Consider the following 23,465-nt stretch of genomic DNA (forward strand, 5'->3'; position numbering starts at 1 on the left):
GAAAATCATGGGGTTTTTATCCTTGCTCTTGTTGATATGCTGAATTATACTGATTGATTTGTGTATATTGAACCAGCGTTCCATCCCTGAAATTAATTCTGTTTGATCATCGTGTATGATTTTGTGAAGTTGATAGGCCAAAAGTTTGTTGAGAAGTTTTGCATGAATGCTCATCAAAGAAATGGGTCTATACTTCTCTTTTTTTGATGAGTCCTGCCTGGTTTGAGATGAGGGTTACAATGGCTTCATAGAAAGAGAATGGTAGTGAATTTTCACTTTCAATTTCATTGAAGAGTTGGAAGAGTAATGATGTAAGTTCTGCTTTGAAGGCCTTGTAGAATTCAGCTTTAAATCTATCCAGTCCTGAGCTTTCTTGGGTGGTAGTTCTCTTATTGCTGTTTGTATTTCCATGCTTGATATGGATCTGTTAAGTTGGTTTAAATCACCTTGGTTTAGTTTGGGCATGTCAATATTTGCTAAAAATTTATCCATTTCTTCCAGATTCTCAAACTTACTAGCATAAAGTTTTGAGAAGTATTCCCTTATAATGTTCTGAATCTTGGTTGTTTCTGTAATGTTGTTTCCACTCTCATCTCTGAGTTTGTTTATTTGGGTGTGTATTATCCTATTAATGATAATATTTGCTAAGGGTCTGTCAATTTTGTTAATTTTTTTGAAGAATCAACTCTTTGTTTTGTTGATTCTTTCTATTGTTTTTTGGGGCTCCAATTCATTTGATTTTGATTTAATTTAATTATTTGTTTCCATCTATTGGATTGAGGTTTAGTTTGTTGCTCTTTTTCAAGGAGCTTCAGGTGACTCGTTAAATTGTTGGTTTCAGATCTCTCCAATGTGTTCGTGTAGGAACTCAGAGCTATAAACTTGCCTCTGAGTACTGCCTTTGCTATATACCAGAGGAGGTGGCAATTTGTATATTCATTTTTGTTAAATACCAAGAATATTTGAATTTCCTTTCTAATCTCTTCCATGACCCACTTGTGGTTCAACTTGTGTTATTGAGCCTCCATGTGTTACAGGATTTTATTTGGTGTTTTGGTACTAAATTCTAATTTTATTTACTTTTGTTCTGAGAGAATGCAGGGCATAGATTCTGTTTCTGAATTTGGACATATTTGCTTTGTGACCTAAATTGTGGTGGTCTTTTTTGGAGAATGTTCCATGTGCTGCTGAGAAGTACGTGTATTCTAATGCTGCTGGGTGAAATTTTCGGTAGGTGTCTGTTAAGTCTTGTTGATCTATGCAGTTTTTCAGATCCAAGGTTTCTCTGTTGAGTTTTTGACGGGTTGTTCTATCCAGTGGGGATAGTGGTGTGTTTAAATCTCCAACAATCAATGTCTTTGGATCTATGTAAGATTTTAGGAAAAGTAGTGTTTCTTGGATAAACTTGGGTGATCTCTTATTGGTTAATAGATATTTAGAATTGTAATCTCCTCCTGAAGGAAAGATCCATTAAATAGTACAACATGACCTTCTTTATCTCTTCTTGCTAATTTTTATTTGAAGTCTAAATCCATTAAATAGTACAACATGACCTTCTTTATCTCTTCTTGCTAATTTTTATTTGAAGTCTATTTTATCTGATATTAGGATTGAAACTCCTGCCTGTTTATAGAGGCTGCTTGCTTGGTAGATATTCCAGGCATTCACTTTCAGAATATGTTTGTTTTGGGGGGACAAAGTGTGTTTGTTGAAGACAGCAGACAGAAGGATCTTGCATGTTGATCCAACTGGGCAGACTATGTTGCTTAATTGGAGAGTTAAGTCTATTAATATTGAGAGTTAGGACTAAGAGGTGTTTGGTAGTTCCTGCCATGTTATACATCTTCTTTGGGGCTGTGCCAACTGGTTCTTCCTGTGCTTCCTGGTTTCTCTGTTTGGGGGCTGTTTCTTGGCATTTATTGTGCTCTTGTTGGTTTTCTATATATAGGACATCTTGTGTAGGGCTGGTTTGGTAGAGATATATTGTTTCAATTTCTCTTTGCTCTGGAAGGTTTTTATTTGACCTTCAGTTATGAAGAAGAGTTTAGCTGGGTACAGTATTCTTGGTTGATAGTTGTCTTTAGGGCATGTCATAAATCATGCCAGGCTCTTCTTGCTTTCATTGTCTCTGCTGAGAAATCTGAAGTAATTCTGGTTGGTTTCCCTTTATAGATGATTGTTCTTTTCTCCCTGACAGCTTTAAGGATCCTTTTCTTGGTCTCTATTAATCCTGTGCTGATTACATTGTAATGGTGGAATGTCCTATTCTGCTTTGGTCTATTTGGGTTTTTAAAAGCTTCCTATATCTGAATGGGCCTATATATTTTTTTTCCATGTTTGGGAAGTTCTCTGCTAGGATCCCCTTAAACAAATCTCCTAGGCCTTTAATGTCTGTCTCTAGGCCCTTCTCTACACCTATTAGTCTTAAATTAGGCTTTCTGATCATTTCTTCTAAATGTTGAATAGATCTATCATATTTCTTGGATTTGTCTTGAATACTTGCCTATTTTTTCTCTATAATGTCCAGGCTGTCTTAAATCCCAGAGATTCGAACCTCTGCATTGTCTAACCTACTGTCAAGACTTTCTGCATTGTTTTTATTTCCTTTCCTTGTAATGGGGCAGATTTAATGGCTTCTAATTCTTTGTTGGAGCTTTGTTTTAGATCTTGTATGGATTCTTTGCCTCCATAATTTGGTTTTCAATGTTCATTCTATAATCCCTTAGTTGATTAGTGATTGTTGAATTTTACTCCCTCTCCTTCTTTTGGGCTGCATTCCACATTCCATTTGTGGCCTCCATGGATTCCTCCAGCTTTCTGTTTGTGGATTCTATGAATGCATCTATTAATCTTTGTTTATTCTCATCCCACACATGCAATTCCTGTATAAATCTTTCATTAGCCTACTCACCCTGGCAAAAATCCTGTATTAATCTTTGGGTATCCTCATCATGCTCACACATTTCCCTATCATGTTCACACAGGGTCCTTTAAAGGGTTTCAATCTTTTCATTCAGCATGTTCACCAGTAATGTTTGTGGAGCACATTGGGAACTCTTCTCTGGATTATTCATTAACTGCTCTGTTGCCTGATTATCATGATTGGGAGTTGAGATACATAGACTTTCAAATGTTCTTGTTTTTCTCCAACTTCTTCTGTTCATTTGTGCTAGAACACTATTTTAAGGCAAGCATCAACCAGAGACCTGGAGTTGCACAGAGTGACACAGTCAGAATGAGTACATGTACAATCTTTTTTTTTTTTTTGGTCATGGGGCCTGAACTCTGGGCCTGGGCACTGTCCCTCAGCTCTTTAGCTCAAGGCTAGTGCTCTATACCACTTGAGCCACAGTGCCACTTCTGGCTTTTTCTGCTCATGTGGTGCTGAGGAATTGAACCCAGGGCTTTGTGGATGCAAGGCAAGCACTCTACCACTGAGCCACCTTCCCAGCCCACATGTACAATCTTGATAAACAGATACAACCTAGTTCAACAACAAATAACTAAGGATCAATGCACTAAGAAAATCAACGATGAAGTCAGCAGACAAGAAATTAATAGGTTTAGGGAGAATTGTGAGGAGAAAATAAGATTAGAAGAATGTGGAGAGGGAAAGGGAAAGTGGGAATATAACCAAAACCTAAATGCAGAGAGAGGAAAAGGCTAGAGAGAAAGAAGAAGAGAGATACAGAAAAAGTAAAAAGGGAAAAATAAAAAATTTAAAAATGAAACACTTAAAAATTATATAAATATAAAGAAATAATACTAAAATTAAAGGATTTAAGGCTGAGAATTTGTGAATTTAGTAAGCCATATCTGAATAAAGTATGCACACAATGAAGGAAAAGCTCTAATAAATGAAGGCATTTTATGAACAGAACAGCAAATAATTAAAGCAAAAAAAAAGGGGGGAGCGTAAAAAGAGACTTTAAAAGAGCCTAAAACAAAAATGAATCACAAAATAGAAAACACTTAATTTTTTTTTAAAGATTAGATAGAAAAAAAAAGTTCTTGGATTTTTTTTGGGGGGGGGGAGAGTTGGGGGAGCATCCTTGTGTCCATAAGCAATCTTGTGGTAGAATCTCTGGTTTGCTTGTTGTGTTTGGTTTTTCTGTGGCTAGACTTGTTTTCTAAATCAGTTTATTTGAGCAAGCTGAATGAAGCTCTGCCTTACCAGGGACTCTATGACCCTCCTCCCAGGCTAGTTCATTGGTAAGGTGATCTGCTTTGAGTATCACAACAGAGGGAGATGATTGTTTCCTCTAGCTTAGAGTTGCTGTGATGGGGCTAGGTTGTGGGTAGGGTTGAGGTCTGTCAGCAATCAGTACTTTTTCCCTTAGGGGCTAGCTCCTGAGACACTCACACAGCCCAGCCTGGAGCCATTCTCATGATTTATTTGTAGTGAGTTTCCAATTCTCTTTTACCCTCCTGCAGCTAGGTCTGCTGCCTATGCTGCAGTGTGGTGGGATAGCCTTTGGCTCTGTTTACTCAGTGAAGAAAATCACTCCTCCATGGACAGAGCTTTCTCTGGTTGGGAAGGGCAACTTTCCCCTGAGTGGAGCTGAGCCCACAGGTCAGGTTCCTTTGACCTGTTGAATGTCTCCTATTGTCTTCTTCCAAGGCCTGAGTTAGGGCTATCTGCTTGACCCTGCCTTTGATAGAATCAAAGATGGAGTTCTCTGTTGGTAGGGGAGTGGCCTCCTTCCTACCACTGCTCCATGAGAAAAAATGAGGTTGTCTTGTGGGGTACTCATGCCTTTCCCTCGGTTTCTGGGCCATCCACAGTCTGCAAGTGTCTGTGGTCAGCAGGATGAATATTTCTGCTCCTTGTCAGTTCTTGCTGGCAGTGAGTAGAATCTGCTTGCACACCACCTCTGGTGCCTTTGTCCCAGGCTCTCTCTGTTGATATGGTAGCTACAGCCGCAGCTGCTGCTGCCGCCACCGCAAAGACCATTGAGTCCTTAAATCTATCTCCTTAACCAAGCTGCTTGAATTTTCCTCTCTGACCAAACTCTCTGTATTATGATGGCGCATTTGGACTTTTCACTGGAACACTAAAACTGGTTTTTATGCACAAGCTTGTTTAGCTCCCCAGGTTCTCCTCCATCTTCCTCCGGACTCCTCCAGGTTGAAGGCTTTATATAACATTGCAAATATCTACCTATAAAGAAGCTTATACAACCAATTGACCTTAACCAGCTTTTTCACTCTCATCTCAGAACTGTCATGAGGTACAGATGAAGGGTGTGTATCATGGCTGCAGAGATGGGAAGATACCAATGAGTCCATGAGCATGACCTTCTTCCTGAATCTAATGCTGCTCCTGCTCCCTATCAGTTTGGCTGTCACTTTCCCAGAGATTCACCATGTAGTGTCATAGGCTCTTTCAAATAGCTTTCCTTTTCTTTTTTTCTCTCTTTTCTCAGCTGTCAGACTTGCACTGCAGAATATATGCTTGCTCAGCTCATTTTCTCCTTTGCTTTCTCCAAGTGTTTCCCTCAAACTCTCAAACAAAGAATTCTTTCTCATGTTCTACTTCTTAAAGATTTTGAATAAATTTAACAGTTAGTAACACTTCTCTTTTTAATCTTCAATTTTCCCTAAAGAAATTTGATTACTTTTATTTGTAAAATACAGAACAATAAAATATAGCAGAATGAGTAGAATTACATATGCCAAAGGATCAGTGCTTCAACATAGGGCATGTTAGAAAAAGAAAGATAATAGTTGTCAATTGTGGTACCAAGTTGTAAGAAGTTCTTGAGAGAAAGGTAGTTTTTAAAAATATATTGAAACAGGGCAAGGTGGCTCAGGCCTATAATCCTAGTTACTCAGGAGGCTGAGATCTGAGGATTATGGCTAAAAGTCAGCCCGGGCAGGAAAAGTCTGTGAGACTCTTACCTCCAATAAACCACCAGAAAACCAAAAGTGGCACTGTGGCTCAAGTGGTAGAGTGCTCACCTTGAGCTGAATAGCTGAGAGACGTGCCCAGGCCCAGAGTTCAAGTCCCACGATGGTAAAAAAAAAAAAAAAAAAGAAAGAAAAGAAAAGAATATATTCAAAAGGGACAGCAGAATCAGTCAGACTTGTCTTTCCATATTTAGTCATTGTTGATACTCTCATGCTTTCTAATTGTTCTCCACTCTATTTTTATTATTGTCTGTAATATTAAATGTTCAATATACTTAAATTTTGGAATTGCTGCTTCTTTTAAGGTGACTAGGACATATTGAGTGCTAGGATTCATTTAGCAGTATATTAATACATGTGAAGAGACATAGTCCCCATAAATTTTGTATTTGAATTCATCAATGTTTCTTTCTTATTTGTGATGAAAATCCCATGCCAGCTGCCTCAAATATTTTACTGAAAATGAACATGAAAGTGAAAATGAGTCTTGGTTTTGATTATTGATGTCTGTCATGGGCAGATATTCAATGTTTTACAGGCATAATACAAAATTCATAAATTCAGGAAATACATGTAAATAATTGATCAGTTACATAATGTAAATATTTTGTACTTTGTAACAGATGTTATAAATAACAAAGCATGATGGATTCCTATAATTTTACATTGGCTTGGCATCAATTTGAATAAATTCCTGGACTTGCCCTACTAGGGCAGTGCTTAGTCACCCTTGACCCAGTTTCCAGTTCTTTGACTCCTCCCAGTGTCTCACTGGGGTCAATCTATCTGCCTCATGAAACCATGTAAGCAGCTATAACATGGTAAAGAATAATCCGCTTGAATGTACTCACCAATGTCAACACCTAAATTTATTGTACATGTATGCCCAAGTGATTACCATTCAGTCACAGCACAAGTCCAGGCACCTCATACTGGCTTGTTGTAATTCCACTAATTAGAAGTTCCTGGGAAATCTACCTGGAAATATCTCAGCTGCTAGATGAAGTCTTTGGTCTGTATATCTCCCCATCTGTCTGTCTCTCTTCTTTGTTGCTCCCTGTCTGCTCGTTGAGTGTGCCTGAAGTCTCTCCTCTTCCTTTGGCCTTGTGAGATATGCTGCCCTCTTGTCATTGAGATCTGTAATGCATAAATGCTACCATTTTTCCATGCATTTTCTGTACTGCCTCTTATGAGTCTTATCAGACAGACACACCTGAATTTAACATCTTTTGCCTGCCAGTGCCCTCCTACTGAATGGTTATCTTAGTAGGAATAAAGTAGGTCAGAAAATAGCTCTAAGGGTATCTGTCAGCAAAAAGATGTTTTCTGTGACAGGAACACATGGTAGGTCACTCTCACTATATCTGCATTTTTTGCAGTTCTGCTTTATTTTATTTGAATTATCTGATGCTAGCAGTAAGCAATTTTGTTGTGATATTTTTTCAGTTTCACATACAACACCTTTCCAAGTTTCTTCTAGTCTTAAATATTTAAAAATAAAACCTTCCAATTGTACTTCCTACCTTATTATTTTCTATACTTTCCATTATGTAAGCCTATATTTCTAAGTTCCTTTGGGATATCCATGAAAGAGAAGCATAAAATATTATCAAAATGAAAAGAATGAAAATCTGTGAAATAACGAAGAGATGTTAAGTTAAAGAAGGATGTCAGGAATATCTAGAACATCAACAAAAAATATGAAAATGCTTCAGCATGAATAAAACAACTGAAAACCTTATTCATCTGTTTGGTGTTTTAGTCTTTTATGGACACCAAATGTAATTCCTGTAAGAAGTGATTTTCACAACATAACCACTCTGAGACATTGACTCATGTTGACTCTATTAAGTTTGGAATCTCCTAAGAAAAGCAATAACCCAGACCTATTATTTTTGCTTACATCTTTGTAATGAATGGTAGCTGCTGAGCCACACCATCCATGAATGTTAGTTAGAAGTTTCTGTTATAACTAAATGTGTTTAATTTACAGATTGAAGTGCAAATGTGGGAAGGGAGATGTGTGTGTGTGTGTGTGTGTGTGTGTGTGTGTGTGTAAGAATGTTGAAGTTTTTTCTGGTATGCTACTTAGCATTTCTTAAATTTTTCATATAGGCAATAGTTTCTTATTTTCTGCACTATTTCTTATGGTTTCACTTTAGAAATATGAAAGGTAACTTTGAAAATTATAATAAAAGGAACATATGTTGATCATAAATGAAATCATTTATATGTCCAGGTCAGTTTTTCATAATGAAATTTAGTTACAATTGAACAAATGCAGTTAAAAATAAGAGTTAATTTGAAATTTAGTGTTAGAATTATTCTTAAGCAAATAAGAAAAAATTTTGCTCCTGAAATTAGTATTTAAAGAGGATTCAGTAATCATTAACTCATTAGAAATGCTAAAAAGTTTAATTTCTGGTCCTAAGAGCCATTTTGAATAGAATGCCTTTTATATACCTTTTCATATGGAAAGATGCATAGGTATATATAATTTCATATTCAACAGAAAACTGTTTGTTTTCTAGGATTTTTGTCTTTTACACTTAACATTTAGAACACAGTTTATAAAATTCCTCTCTGGATTTGAAATCTGCTATGCTTTTGTTTAATGAAACTAGCAATTTTTATCTGTCTTTGTTTCCTACCTTCATATTTGAGTTATTTTATGCATCTATATAATAAGAATTATTTTCTTGTCTCATTGCTATCCACAAATCTCTGGAACAACAGGTATTTCTTTGGACTTTTGATATGAGTAAGCAGAATTTTAATGATAAGAAAGTATTAAATTACTGTTCTCCATTACAATTCCAGGTACATAGAGTGAATAATGAGAAATACACAATGAAGAAACCCACCCATTTGGATATTCAAATATCAAACTAGGTTTACATGACTTAACTTCAGTATATTCAATTTTGGTTTCGTCTTTCATTTTATATGTTAATAAATGTAATGTATAAAATAGAATGATGTCCTATAAATTTGTCATGCCTTCTTCTTGATGCTTTTGTGAGTCTAGTTTCTAATATTAATATAATCAGTTGGCTAAATTATTTAATTAATCTTTTCAACTGGCTTTCTAAGCTATTTTATTAAGTGATAACTGCTTGAATTGGGGCAGAACTTTTATCTCTCTTTGAAGGGGAGGGAATATGTATCAAGGACATCCAATATTGGAATATTAAAGATATTAGATACCATTCTAAGAGCAAGAACTTTCAAAAAGAGAATGGTTCCAAAGATAACCCAAAGTAATGAAAGAAAACAGATTATTTTAAGCACTGCTACCTTACAAAGAAAATGTGGATGGAGCTAAGAAGTGAAACTGAAATTCTGTTCATAAATGACTATGAGTTTTAATAGCTGATTGTTATTTTGAAGGTCCTTTCAGAGACTGTTCATAATAATACTAAGCACGTACGTGCCCTTCCCTTTTTAGTTGTGCTTACTTTCATTTTCACACTCTCAGTTTTTAGTACCTCTAGAGTTCCCGTTTTAACCATCTTCCAATTCATGAAGCTTCTCCCTTATTCATTTTTAAGTGCATTTTACTTAGATTCCTTAGTCCTTTTTGTTGTAGCTTACATCTTCCTTCCCTTTGTGATTGTTTGCTCTTTTATACTAATGGTGCATCTGTGGCAAGATCCCCGGATTGCTGGCTCTACACAAAGTCCTTGTTCCTCAGCAATCAAACATGAGTATGCAGAGATTTGAAATACCTAACATTTTCTTTCCAGTCCCAACATATATGCTTTCTTTGTAGATGACCCTGTGGAACCAAGCAGTATATACTTAGAGACCACTCTGAGCATGTTTTAGGAGGAGTCAGGCTCAGAGTTCAGGAGAGTCAGTCTTTGAGCTGTACCATTTGTTCTTTTAAAGTCTGCAGATAAGAAGAGACAAATGGAGTTAAAACCATAACAATGCAGTTAAAACAGTAACAATTTAAGGCCCAAGAAGGAATGATAGAAAGGCAAAGGTGAAACTTCCTGTTCTGTTGGAAGGTAGAGAAGAAGTATGTGCTTTTGTGTCCAGAGACCATGCTCTGAACCACTTTTTTACATCCTCTCAATTTTAGCTCTTTTGAAAGGGCAGTCCCTGGATTCTAATCCTACTCCCCTCTTGTATGAATGGTTTTCTCTGAACTGTTTGTTTCTCTACATGATTGCTCATTTCTGGAATAAGCTTTGTCCAAACAGGTCTCTCCTTGTTACTGAGATCAGAGGTCCATGCTGGTCAATCCACTTTGCCCTTTCCTGTATGAAATGTTCAGTTGATTTTATCCTACACTGAAGTGACAGATCAGCTAAGTTTTGGATAATAGGACTCTTAGGTTTAAGCAAATAAAGGTGTTTAGAACAAGTTTCTCTTAGGCAGTGCATACCTAGAGTCTACTCAGTTCAAAAGGCTAACTCCTTTGACAAATAAGTACTTGTAAGAGCTGTTTCCTATGAGCATGACTCTCAGTGTTCCAAAGAAGGTTTGAAATTGCAAATGAAGCAATACTTAGAATGTTTGTGTTTAAAATATTGGAAAGCAGTTTAGCAATTGACAGAATGGTACAGTTATTTCTATAAAGATAGTATTTCAGAATTGTAATGTTAAGCCTGGCAATATTGCATCAGCTCAATTAAGCTCTCCTGTTACAATTAGAAGCACATATTTAACATTTTATAAATTGCTTTTCTCTCTTATTTATTTTTTTCTCTTTGTATGTGTGTACTGAACAGAAATACAATGTGTTAATTGAAGATTTTTAACTTTTACCCCTAATACATGTGCAGATAGTTCTAAAAATAATATTATCCTATGTGATAAGTAAATTTTATATTTAATCAAAGATTTTATTTTGAAGAACAAAAAGAACATATTCTTTATTTTCTTTTTACTTTCTCATTGTTGTTGTTGTTCTGGTATTAAGACTTAGAACTCAGGGCATGGGCATTATTCTTTAGCTTTTTCTCTCAAGGCTAGTGCTCTACCACTTGAGTTACATCTTTGACTTTGTTTTTGGTGGTTTATTAAAGATAAACGTCTCACACATTTTCCTGCCTGTGCTGGCTTTGATGTGTGATCCTCAGACCTCAGCTGCCTCAGTAGCTAAGATGATCGGCCTCAGATACCAAGCCTGGAACTTTAACCGTGTACTTCTTACATATATTGCAAGTAATAAAGAAAATTACTGAACACATGAGGGAGGAAATTGTTTAAAAAAGAATAAAATGGTGTCTGTAAAGCAGTGGTATGACAGTAGAAGCAGGCCCTAATTTAAGTCCCTTTTCTAGTATTTTCATGCTGATATACTCTTTTGAGTTCGTTAGAAAGGTTTGGGTTTAGAGATAGAAACTGTAATAACATAGAATTTTATCATTTTTGTTGTAAATGGCCTAGATCTAGCTTCTGGAACTATCTACTATATATGTGTTGCTCAATACATTTTTTTACTTTTTATTTTTTGCCAGTCCTGGGACTTGAATTCTGGGCCTGGAACTGTCCCAGAGCTCTTTTTGCTCAAGGTTAGCACACTACCACTTGAGCCACAGCTCCACTTCTGGCTTTTACTATGATTAATTTCTGTAAGATAAGAGTCTCACAGTCTTTCCTGCCTGGGTTGGCTTTGAACCACAATCCTCAGATCTCAGCCTCCTGAGTAGCTAGGATTATAGACATGCAACTGGTTTCCAGTAATACATTATTTTTATTTTAAAGTGAACTTTATTTGTACAATAGGGTTTCAATAAATTCTTGTTAAAATAATAAATTAATGAATCAATGCACTATAAAGACTTCTTGGTTCTGTTGGAGAAGTAGTAGTGATTTCATTTTATATGTCAGCTTCCATTAACTTTCACTCACTAAGAATTTCATTCAGAATTTTCCTTTGCTTTACTCTCATGTTAATTTAATTCATAGTTTAATTCATATTACAATTTTATTTACAATATTACAATTTTAAAATTTTTGCAAACATCAGGAGGAGAAAATTTTGTTACATATTAAAGAGATAGCATCTAAATGACTTACCTGGCAGATTCATAGCTATGATCTTTACTTTCATCTATTACAACATTAAATTTTGTAGGTTGCTTTGTCAGGCTTTGTGATAAGAACTTCAGGTATGTATCCTGAACAGACATTTTTGATTATCTATTAACAACACAAAATAAATATAGCAAATTCCTCATCTCTCCCCTATTTCCTGAAGAGACTTGGAATCACACTTCCCTGAAGTCTGGCAGGCTGATTGTGTTTAGGTTGTACCCATGCTGGCTTCTTACATAGGATTTTTGTGGTGAAGACTCTTATCTTCCATAACAATGCACAGTGATAGAGTCTGGTGGGTATTTCATTCTTTGTTGGTATAATAGACAAAGAGTTTGTTTTCCAGTCCTAAAATATCAGTTTTAAGTCACCAATGCCTTTACTATAATATAGGCCCAATCATGTACACTTTTAGTCTCAATAATCAAAACCTGGTAGCTCAAGTCTGTAATCCTAGCTAATCAGGAGGCTGAGATCTGAGAAGCTTGAATGGAAGCCAGCCCAGGCAGGAAAGTCCATGAGACTCTTACCTCCAGTTAGTCACTGGAAAACTGGAAGTTGAGCTATTGGTGAAACTGTAGTGTGCTAGTCTTGAGCAGAAAAGCTCAGGGACAGTGCCTGGCCTCTGAGTTCAAACCCCATAACCAATGAAAATAAAATAAAAAATAATAGAAGTATAGTTTATATTTTATAAAAGAACTGATTCATTTCTATCAAAGGTCGCTGTTATGCCAGACTATCATTATAAGTATAGAATTTAATTTTATTTGTTCAACAAAAGCAAATTTTTACTATTATCTATGCAACAGATCTGATTAAAATCATGGTCACAGTCTTGTATATGTTCACTTCTTTAAGCAGAATATTATACTAAATTTAAATTGAATGGCTTCAAAATTCTTTGGTTCATCTTGTAATTTTTTATGTGAAAGTTTGCAAAAGAAGGTTAGGCTATTGGTGCAAAATGCCGATGAGAATGCTAAACAAATCACATATCTAAGAAGACGGTTTTCAAAGACACACATTAAAGCTTTGGGGACTTTTGATAATGATCTCTATTCTACACATGAGTGAGTAAAGCTTTAAGACTTAAATTTTATTAAATGTCCTAATAGGGACCAATTTATTTGAAAGTTTAGTCATACAGTGGCAGGGTGGGTAGGGGATGCTCCAACAGATAAGGAGCATGTGTTGTAAACTGGAGTTTCTTAACAGTGCACTTAATATTGGGTTGAAAAACCACTGCAAAAGGAATAAGAAATGCTCATCAGACAGCAATGTTCTTTCTCCTACTTTTCTATGAAGCAATCAAAGTATCATTTGTCTTTTCATTTTATTTAATTTTGGGGCATACATTTATTCCTTTTTTCATTTTTTATTGTTATTGTAAAGCTGATTATGGGCAGGGAACTGTTACATAAATCAGATAAAGAGTATTTTTTTTAACACCTTCACCCCTTCCCTTACTCTCTGACAGTTTTTCCCTCCTGTCTCCACTCACAGTTGTATAGTTGATTTTAAATGTAGTATCTAGTGAAATATCACTGTTGCATTTGTTCATCCATTGTCTCACCATTTCTTTGTCCCACTTACCCTCCTAAAGACAGACAAATGAACAACAAAACAAATGGAAAAGAAACCACAAACAGCAGTAAAGAATGAAAACCTCTGCATTTCCTGGAATTCATTTTGTTGTTGTTGGTGGTGGTGGTCCTGTGGCTTGAACTGAGGGCCTGGGCTCTGTCCTTGAGCTCTTTTGCTCAAGACTAGAGCACTGTCATGTTGAGTCAGAGCTACACTTCTAGTTTTTGAGTTTTTAATTGGATAAAAGAGTGCCATGGTGACTTTTCAGACTGGGCTGACTTTGAACTGGAATCCTCACATGTCAGCCTCCTGAGCACCTGGGATTATAGGCATGAGACACTGACTGGCACTAACACTAGCTCTAGAGTTCATTTTGATAAATATTATTTATATTATTATATGCACATAGCTATTGAGACTTTGTGATCAATTCCTAAGAATATCCTCTGGTTTTAGGTCTATTGGTCTATTTTTTTCTTTTTTCATATTTTTCTTCTTTTCTGTTCATTTGTAGATTTATAATCACACTCAGTTACCACAAATGAATCAGCAGACTAATAGCTACCTAAAATTAAATAAGGGTGCCAAAAACACAGGTTGTAAGAAGACAGCCTCTTCAACAAATGGTGCTGGCAAAATTGGCTATCCATGTGCAGAAAACTGAAGCTAAATACTTATATATCATGCTGGACCGGAATCAATTCAAAATGGATCATAGCCCTCAATATAAGGCCAGATACCATGAAAATATTTCATAAAAGGATAGGGGAACACTGGGCTGCTTGTCATGGGTGGAAACTTCCTAAGTAAAGATTGAGAATCCCAACAAATTAAAAAAAAAACCACTGGATATAATAGGATTGCATCAAATAGCTATCAAGATAAATAGAAAGCCCACAAAATGGGAGATGATTTTTACTAGCAGTGAATCAGATAAGGGCCTCATATCTAAAATATACTTAGAGCTCAGAGAATTAATCCCCCACAAAAGTAAATCATCAATGAAACAACAATGCAATCAATAAATGGGCTAAAGACTTAAAGAGAGAATTCTCTGAAGAATGAAATGGCCAATAGACACACGAAGAGATGTTCAATATCTCTTACTACAAAAGAAGTAGCAAATGTCATGAGATTCCACCTTATTCCAGTTAGAATGGCCATTATCAAGAAAACTAACAATAACAGATGCTGGTGGGGGTGTGGCCAAAGGGAACTCTATTGCATTTTGTAGGAGTGTAAACTTGTTCAACCACTCTGGAAAGCAGTGTGGAGGGTCCTCAAAAGACTAAACATAGAGCTTCCCTATAATCCATCAATCCCACTCCTGAGCATTTATTTAAGAGAACACAAACAAGGCTATACTAAAGCTACCAGCACAATTATGTTCATTGCAGCCTCCATATCTTGCCATCAAGATATGTAATCAATCCAGATGTCCCTTAGTGAACAAATGGTTCAAGAAAATATGGTATATAAACACAATGAAATTCTCCTCTTCCATCAGAAAGAACAATATTGGGCTATTTGTAAAGAAATGTAATGATTTGGAAAAAATATTAAGCAAGTAAGCGAGACCCAAAGAAACACAGATTGCATGGTATCCTTCATTTGTTGTTTTTATATCTGCCATTTCACTCCAATGTCTGCATGCTTTTGTAGTTGCTGATTCAGAAAACAGATGATGCTTAAGAGAATCTTCAAAAAAAAGTAATATATCTGTTGTAAATGTTAAAGATAAAATATATTGGCTAGAAAATAAGACTATAGTTGCACAAGCATAAATTATTAAGTCTAAAATATATGTATAATGACAAATACAGCATGGCTGTACTTAAAGAAATATTTGAAAAAAGTCATATGGAAAGAGTAAGGATTGGAGAAGAGGAAGTGGAAAGTTACTAATCATAGCCTTCTAAGACTATAGCAAATTGCTAAAGGTGACTTTCCTTTACTTTTACTTTTTCAAATCTTTGGATAATTTATTGCCAGCTATATACGAAATTTAAGTTGCTCAATACATAATTTATAGAGATCCCATATGCAGAATTAAAATCTATTGATACTAATACTAAATGGTACACTTAAAATCTAATAAGTAGATAGTCCAATGTTAAGTTTTTAAGCATAGTAATACATTTAGATATATCAAATATAAAGGATAATTTATAAGAGTAGAAAGTAAACTTTGGCTTATATTTTTGAGTGCCTCTTTGCTGATTTCATTTAATTATATGCTTCCACTATCACTCCAAAGAAATATCAACTCGATTTTGTGGTACAGTATGATATGTGATTATTGAAAGCAAATGTCATATTTACAGAGAAAATAATTACAGCTAATTGTCATTTTGAAATTTGCTTCTTAGTAACTAACTCAATGCGCTTAAAAAGCTTATTAGGTAGGATAAGTAAATAGAACATATGAGAGAATTAGGCTAAAATGCCATGCTGCAATGTCATGCAGACAGGATACATCTGTTCTTTTAAAATGGTTTCAGAAATTATAACCCACAGCTGCTGAACAGGAGTAAACAGACAATAGCTGAGACAATCTCTGACAGAACTGACTCATAAGGGAGGTGAAAGGGCTATCCGCTGTCATCTGAACTCGACTCCTGCCAGTGAACAGGTGAATGCAAACACCCTCCTCCAAACAAAAACAAATAATTATTTATTCTATACTATATTGAGTTCTAGTACTTTGAAGTGTTATGGAGCTCTGTACATCATTGTTAGAAATTCTTTTAAAAAAGAAAACAATAATTTTTGTTTTATCACATTTTCAGGAAACTCTATGTCAGAAAAGCAATACCAAGATATAGGTTATATCTGCAGGGACTATACTTTCAACAGTCCCTCCTTTCTGTCTGGTATATTGCAAGATCATAATGAATCATTATTATTGGTGACAAAATATATCTATTTATGTAAATAATAGTGTCATAGATACATGTGAAATGTGACTGAATTTTTCTAGGTTATTTATGAGACTCAAAGGATAAACTACCCTGGATGATGCAAGGCAATCATACATCAAGGGAATATTTTCTTCTGGAAATTGACTCATGTTTTTCTTTGGTTACTCTAATTTTATTTATTCTTTAGGTTTCCAACGTGAGTAATGATTCTGAGAAAGTTATTAGGTAAGAAAGGTGTAGCCTGTGGTCACTTATCAATTATAAATGTTCTTTTTCTACTTTTATCACTTGATTTCCTGCAGAGCATTTAAGGGCAAAGATCAGAGTTAAGGTCCAGGAAAATTACAGAACATGGAAAAGGTCAATGATAGAGAGTTCACTGTTATCTTTTAGGAACAATTGGATCCATAAAAATACTGTGGCTTAGCTTTTAAAAGGAAAGATAAATATAGGAAATCATAAACTACTTGTGCATCACTGTGTAAAGTTGGATGAATCATATCAACTTTATTTGTTTCAGTTTCAAGGTTAAGACTATAATCTATGACTCACAGTATAATAATCAGGATAGAGTTTAATTCCCTTCTAATAAGGCATTTCTTTGTAGCAATTACATTTCATTGTTTTAAAGGTTAGTGTTTAAAGAAAAATCTTAAGAATTTTAATAGAATAAATACTATATATAAATAAATATAAATTAATAAATATATATAAATATATAAAAATATAAACATTAATATATATTATATGTAATATATAATATATTATGTACATTATATATCATATATAATATATAAAATATATAATATAATATGTATAATATATATTATATATAAATATAAATATATGTAAAACTATAAATATAAATATTTATGGATAAATATTATTTATAAAATTTATAATAAGGGGCTGGGAAGGTGGCTCAGTGGTAGAGCGCTTGCCTTGCATGCATGAGGCCCTGGGTTCAATTCCCCAGCACCACATAAGCAAAATGAAAAAAAATTTATAATAAAATTATTTATAAAATTTTAATAAAATTTATAAAATAAATTATTTATAAAATATATATTAAAATTTTATATATAACATTATTTATAAATATTATTTATTTATTTATGTATTTTGTGGAGGTAGATACTAGTGTTTGAATAAGCCCTAGGTGCTAGGGTTTGAATAAATATTCTTTATTTACATATTTGGTTAAGGTAGGTACTAGGGTTTGATCTCAGGTCCTCATGGTTAGGTATTGTATACAACTAGGGACAAGTTTTCAGCCCTTTCTGCTTTAGTTATTTTTCAGATAGAGTCTCACATTGCTCCTCTTCAGGATGATCTTGGGAATGTCCCACAGAATATTTCAGGGTCCTGTTTGCAATGAGAATTCCAAGTAAATAACATATGATTGTTTGACATTTATTAACAACTTAAAATTATGACACAGTGTATATCCATACATTTTAAAATTTTTTATTAGCTTACATTCATTTAACATAGGAGGTTTTCAGGATTGCTTAACTTTTTTCTTAATGCATTTATTTTATAAACTGAAATTAGCTTACAGTAGCAAGTTGTCCAGCTCTACAGTACCTATGATATAGTGTATTCTTTTGAGTTTTGTAAAAGATGGCTGAACATATTTCTATAAAATCTCTTCCCTTGAAATCTCTCATGTTCCCTCAGCTACCTAAAAATGTAGTCAAAACTCATTCTCTTACAAGTAGTTATGCATAATGCTAATGTCAGCTTACGCTATTAAAGATATTTAAAGAGAAATTATATCCCATCTCAACTCACTCTGGTTCTACACTTTTTCTCTGAATAATGTAATTATAATTGGCACTTTTCAACTTCAGTTCTATCAGAATACTTTGCTATTTAAATATTGTCAACAGTAAACAGAATAATATTATACCATGCTTTTCAAGTCATATAAAAATTATATTTACATTAAATTATTCTGTCAATTATAAAATCTAGGTAACAAAAATACAATAATGGGGAAGGCAGAGAGCTTTTACTCTGAGGGTTATTTATCAAGACAATGTGTAAAAAGCCTTTGCATGTGGATTATTGTTATTTTCAAATGAATTCATTTAATGTGAATGAGGATAAACACTTCTACATCTCTAGGTCTGAAGTGTCCTTTCTTTTTCTATTTGTCCTTTGAGGTGGATCCCAGTTCCTAGAACTTGTCCTTACACATTTGTCTTAATATGATAGTTTTACAGGTTTTTGATCTGTCTTCAGCGGTCAGGTTTACAGTTCCTTTTAAGTGTTCACCTCTCAAGATAAAATCCATTCAGGATTATTTTCAACTATATTTTAACTATATCCATATATTCCTTTCAGCTTTGTCATATATGTAACTCAATCACAAGAGAGCAATGCATCCTCTCAGCAGGCTGAACCACAGATTCAGATGAGAAGCAGGTGGAATTTGGGCCTGTGGAGGAACCTCAGAATTCTGCCCATCACAGATACCTTAAACTGAATCTGCAATTTCACAACTAAAATTATTCCTAATTTTTTTTCTTATCAAAGTTGATAGACCCAAATTAAGCTAATGAAGTGCCTTTCAGCCATATAAAAATGATAGTTTGTTTTTTGCAGTGATACTGGGGAACTTGAAGACGTTACATTAAGTGAAATAAGCCAAGCCTACAGACGTGAAACTCACTCATCTGTGCAATCTATATGTGTAAATTTACCTTAGTTCCTATATCTAAGAAAATAAAATGATAATACAAAGCCAAAATGGAAAGAACATATAGTCATAGGCAAATAATTTATTTTCAACGAAGTCTGACCCAATTTGCACATATTAACTTAAATTGAAATGGAATCTTGAAGATTATGCAAGCATTTGAAACACTTTTAAATTTAAGAATGTGAAATGAATAAAGAATTAAAAATGCTACCTAAAATGATTCATGTGCTAGTTTTAGTTATTTTTCAAATTTGTATTTAAATTTCATTATGAACCAGGAAACACTACAGTCTTGACATTTCACTTTTGACAAGTTAAAGTATAATTCTGGATATATTATAATGTGTCTAGAAATAGAAAGAGGAAATATGAGGTCAAGGCAATTATCATACATAAAATCTGCCTTAATTATCATGATGGACTAACCACCACTAGGATTTACTAGATAATTATTCTGTTCTCAATTAATTCTTCATATAAGAGTGCATTTTGGATGTTATTTCTTCTTTCTAGAATACTGGCTTTAAAGATTGAAAATGTGTGTCTCATTTATGATATTGAGATGTAAAAGAAAATGGCTGTCACTATTTTCATCTTTATTACAAATGATCCTTCACTTAATTATATATTCAAAACTTTTTTCTTATTAATTGTACAAACTTTGTTTGAGATCCAACTATGATTTTTATAGAAGAGAAAAATAATGAATCCATGGTCTCTAGTCTAGTTTTTAAGTCTGCTGAGCAAGTTGTTAAATGCCAATAAAGCTTTCCCAGTTACATGACAGTAAAATTCTGTCATTCCTTAAAGAAAAGTAATTCAACAGATGACAAAACTTTATGCAATCTTTTTCTGATACTTCACCTTGAATTAAAAGATCACAGTGATGGAATAAAGACTGCAAGTTTAAGTACATGAAGATCTTGAAAATAAGGCTAAGAATCTTTTTGATAGTTTATATTTGGTTTTAGAGGATTAATAGGTGAAACATTAATCACATAAAATTATAATGCTGCCATACTAATGGCTTATACTTGTAATCCAAGGTACTTGGAAGACTGAGATTGGGAAAAAATAGCTTAATGACAGGAAAATGGCTTAAGGGCATCCTGGACAGAAAAATTCAACATATATATACTTAACAAAAAGCATGGCATAAAGTGAGCACCAAAATATACCAGCTATGATGGTGAGACTAAAATAGCAGATAATTATCCAGGCACACTCTGGAAAGAACACTCTATCTCAATGAAATATTAGAAAAATAAATCAACTGTACTGATTAATTTCTTGATTGATCAATTCCTCATTAAAAGAAAAAGATTTTATAAAGCAATTCACTGAAGACATTGAAGTTTCTTTTTCATATTTTGATTTTGCATACTCAAAATTGTAATAAGATTAGTGCTACTTCAGTAAAAGAAAAAATTAATCCAATATACTTCATTGTTTAAAATTAGGAGTTTCTTAAATTGACAAATGAGATTATAGTTTTAATTCACTATGTAAAAAGCTGATTGTTATTTCATGGAAGATTAAAGTTACATCTATCGAATGTCCTGTGATATTAGCTGTGTGATTTTGCTTCAGTAAAGGATAATTTAAATTGTAAAAAAATTCATATATTATTTTAGAGGGAGTATGAATACAAGAGGAATTAGATGAGGGAAAAACCCTGACATATAAACATTACCATCATGGTTTGTCCATGGAACAGATATGTTGTCTTTTAAAATGTGATTTTAATTCACTTCTCAAGCAGTCAGGAAAAAGTCTTTGCATCAGACACAAAAATAGGTATGTGGTGGTTTGCCATGCCTGGTGTAATGTCATAACTGCATTTGGATATTTTATCTATATGTGTATTTTAGTGCAGTGCTCTTTAAACATCTGCTTTCCACAACTGCAGTATAAAGAATCCCAGCCAGGGCCTTCACAATATTATTCATCACCAAAATGCCAATGGGATGTTGGTGCTCAGCATTTCTTCCCAGCTGTGAAGTGCTATGCGTTTTCAAGGTGGTGTTAATGCTATGACAGGAATTGAAATGTTAGGCAAAAGAAGTGGGCAACTTTTTCAGCTCCTCCATTTCTATTTAACTTTTTCTCCTTTTCATAAAAATCCTGGCCTCTGACATGAATATATTGTCAGTGTTTCTGAGGTCTACACTTACATAGAACAGCTCTAACGAATGAACAGCTAGCCCTAAAGCATGAAATATTTTTTAGGTAACTTTTAGAAGCCAACATTTCAACACTTTGAAATAAATTATAAGTGAAGCTGTAGCTCTAGTAGTAAAAGACCAGCCTTGAGTGAATAGGCAAAGTCAGAATGTCAAACCTTGACTTTAAGCCTCAGTATCAGCACAAAATAAATAGATAGATAGATAGATAGATAGATAGATAGATAGATAGATAGATAGATAGATAGACAGATAGATAGATAGATAGATAGATAGATAGACAGATAGATAGAAATAAAGTTAAAAAGCCACATGTTTTTTGACATTTGACAAGATCCAACACCCCTTTAAGATGAAAGCTCTGAAAAAACTAGGAATCCATTGAACATTCCTCAATATAATAAAGGCCTACAGCCATTTCCTCTAATTTCAGGAATGAGACAAGGACATCCACTCTCTCCACTTCTCTTCAATTTAGTATTGGAATGCCTAGCTACAGCAATAAGACAAGATGCAAACATAAAGGGGATCGAAATCAGGAAAGATGAAATAAAACTTCCCCGCTTTGTAGATGACATGATCTTGTCTTTAAAAAATCCCATGGACTCCACTCTCAAATTACTCAAGCCAATTTGAAACTTTGGCAAACTAGCAGAGTACACAATTAACCTCCAAAAATCAATGGCTTTTCTGCGTGCCAATAACACGAAGAGCACAGCTGAAACTAGGAAAGTAACTCCTTTTTTAATAGCCCCACAAATAAAATACTTAGGAGTTAACTAAAAAAGTGAAAGACTTATATAATGAAACCTCTAAAAGCCTGAAAAAGGAAACTCAAACAGAACTAAGGAAGTGGAAAAACCTCCCATGCTCCTGGACTGGGAGGATTAACATCCTGAAAATGTTAATACTGTCAAAGACTGTCCACAAATTTAATGCCATATTCATCAATATTCCAAACCTCATTCTTCAATGAAATATAAAAAGAAACCCAAAAATTTATATGGAACAATAAAAGACCCTGAATAGCAAAAAAAAAATCCTTAGCAGAAAGAACAGTGCTAGAGAAATATGAATACCAAAGTTCAAACTCTAGTACAAACCCATAGTAATCAAAACAGTTGGTTTTGGTACAAGAACAGACCTGAGGATGACTGGAATAGAACTGAAGACCCAGAAATGAACCCACAGACCTATAGCCACCAATTCGTTGATAAGCGAACCAAAAGAAATGGAACAGAAGAAAGACCGCCTTTTAGGTAAATGGTGCTGGAAAAATTAGTTAAACACCCGTAGAAAACCAAAGCTAGATCTTTTTATATCACCCTGCACTAGAATCAACTCCAAATGGATCAAAGACCTTGAAGTCAAAGTGAACACCTGAAAACATACAGGAAGGAATAGAAAATATTCTAGAGCTCCTTGGCATAGGCTAAAATTTTCTTAATGAAGACCCAGAAACACAACAAATCAAGGAAATGTTGGACAAATGGGATTGCATGAAACTGCAGAGCTTCTGAGTGAAAATGGACATAACTAGCAAGATCAACAGAAAGCCCAATTGGGAGAAGATCTTCACTAGCCATACAAGGGACAAGGGTCTCATATCTAAAATATACTTAGAACCAAAAATATTAAATCCCCCCAAAAACAAATCCTTAAGACACAACTGCAGTATTAATAAGTGGCCTAAAGTCTTAAAGAGCGACTTCTCAGGAAATAAGAATGGCCAATAGACATATGAAGAAATGCTCAACTTCTCTGGCCATAAAAGAAATGTAAATCAAAACAACACTGAGATTCCATCTCATCCCAGTTAGTATGGCTATAATCAAGAAATCTAATAACAGCAGGAGCTGGAGGGGATGTAGAACCCTACTGCTTTGTTGGTGAAAGTGTAAACTTGTTCAACCACTCTGGAAAGCAATATCGAGTTTCCTTAAAAGTCTACACATAGAGCTCCCCATGACCAAGCAATCCCACTTTTGGGCATTTACTCAAAGTATCACAAATAAGCCCATAGTAAAGCTACTAGCACAACTATGTTTTTCACAGCATCGTTCACCATAGCTAAGCTATGGAACCAACCCAGATGCCCCTCAGTAAATG

This window comes from Dipodomys ordii, unplaced genomic scaffold (genome assembly GCF_000151885.1).
Source record: "Dipodomys ordii isolate 6190 unplaced genomic scaffold, Dord_2.0 Scaffold34, whole genome shotgun sequence".
NCBI lineage: Eukaryota > Metazoa > Chordata > Mammalia > Rodentia > Heteromyidae > Dipodomys > Dipodomys ordii.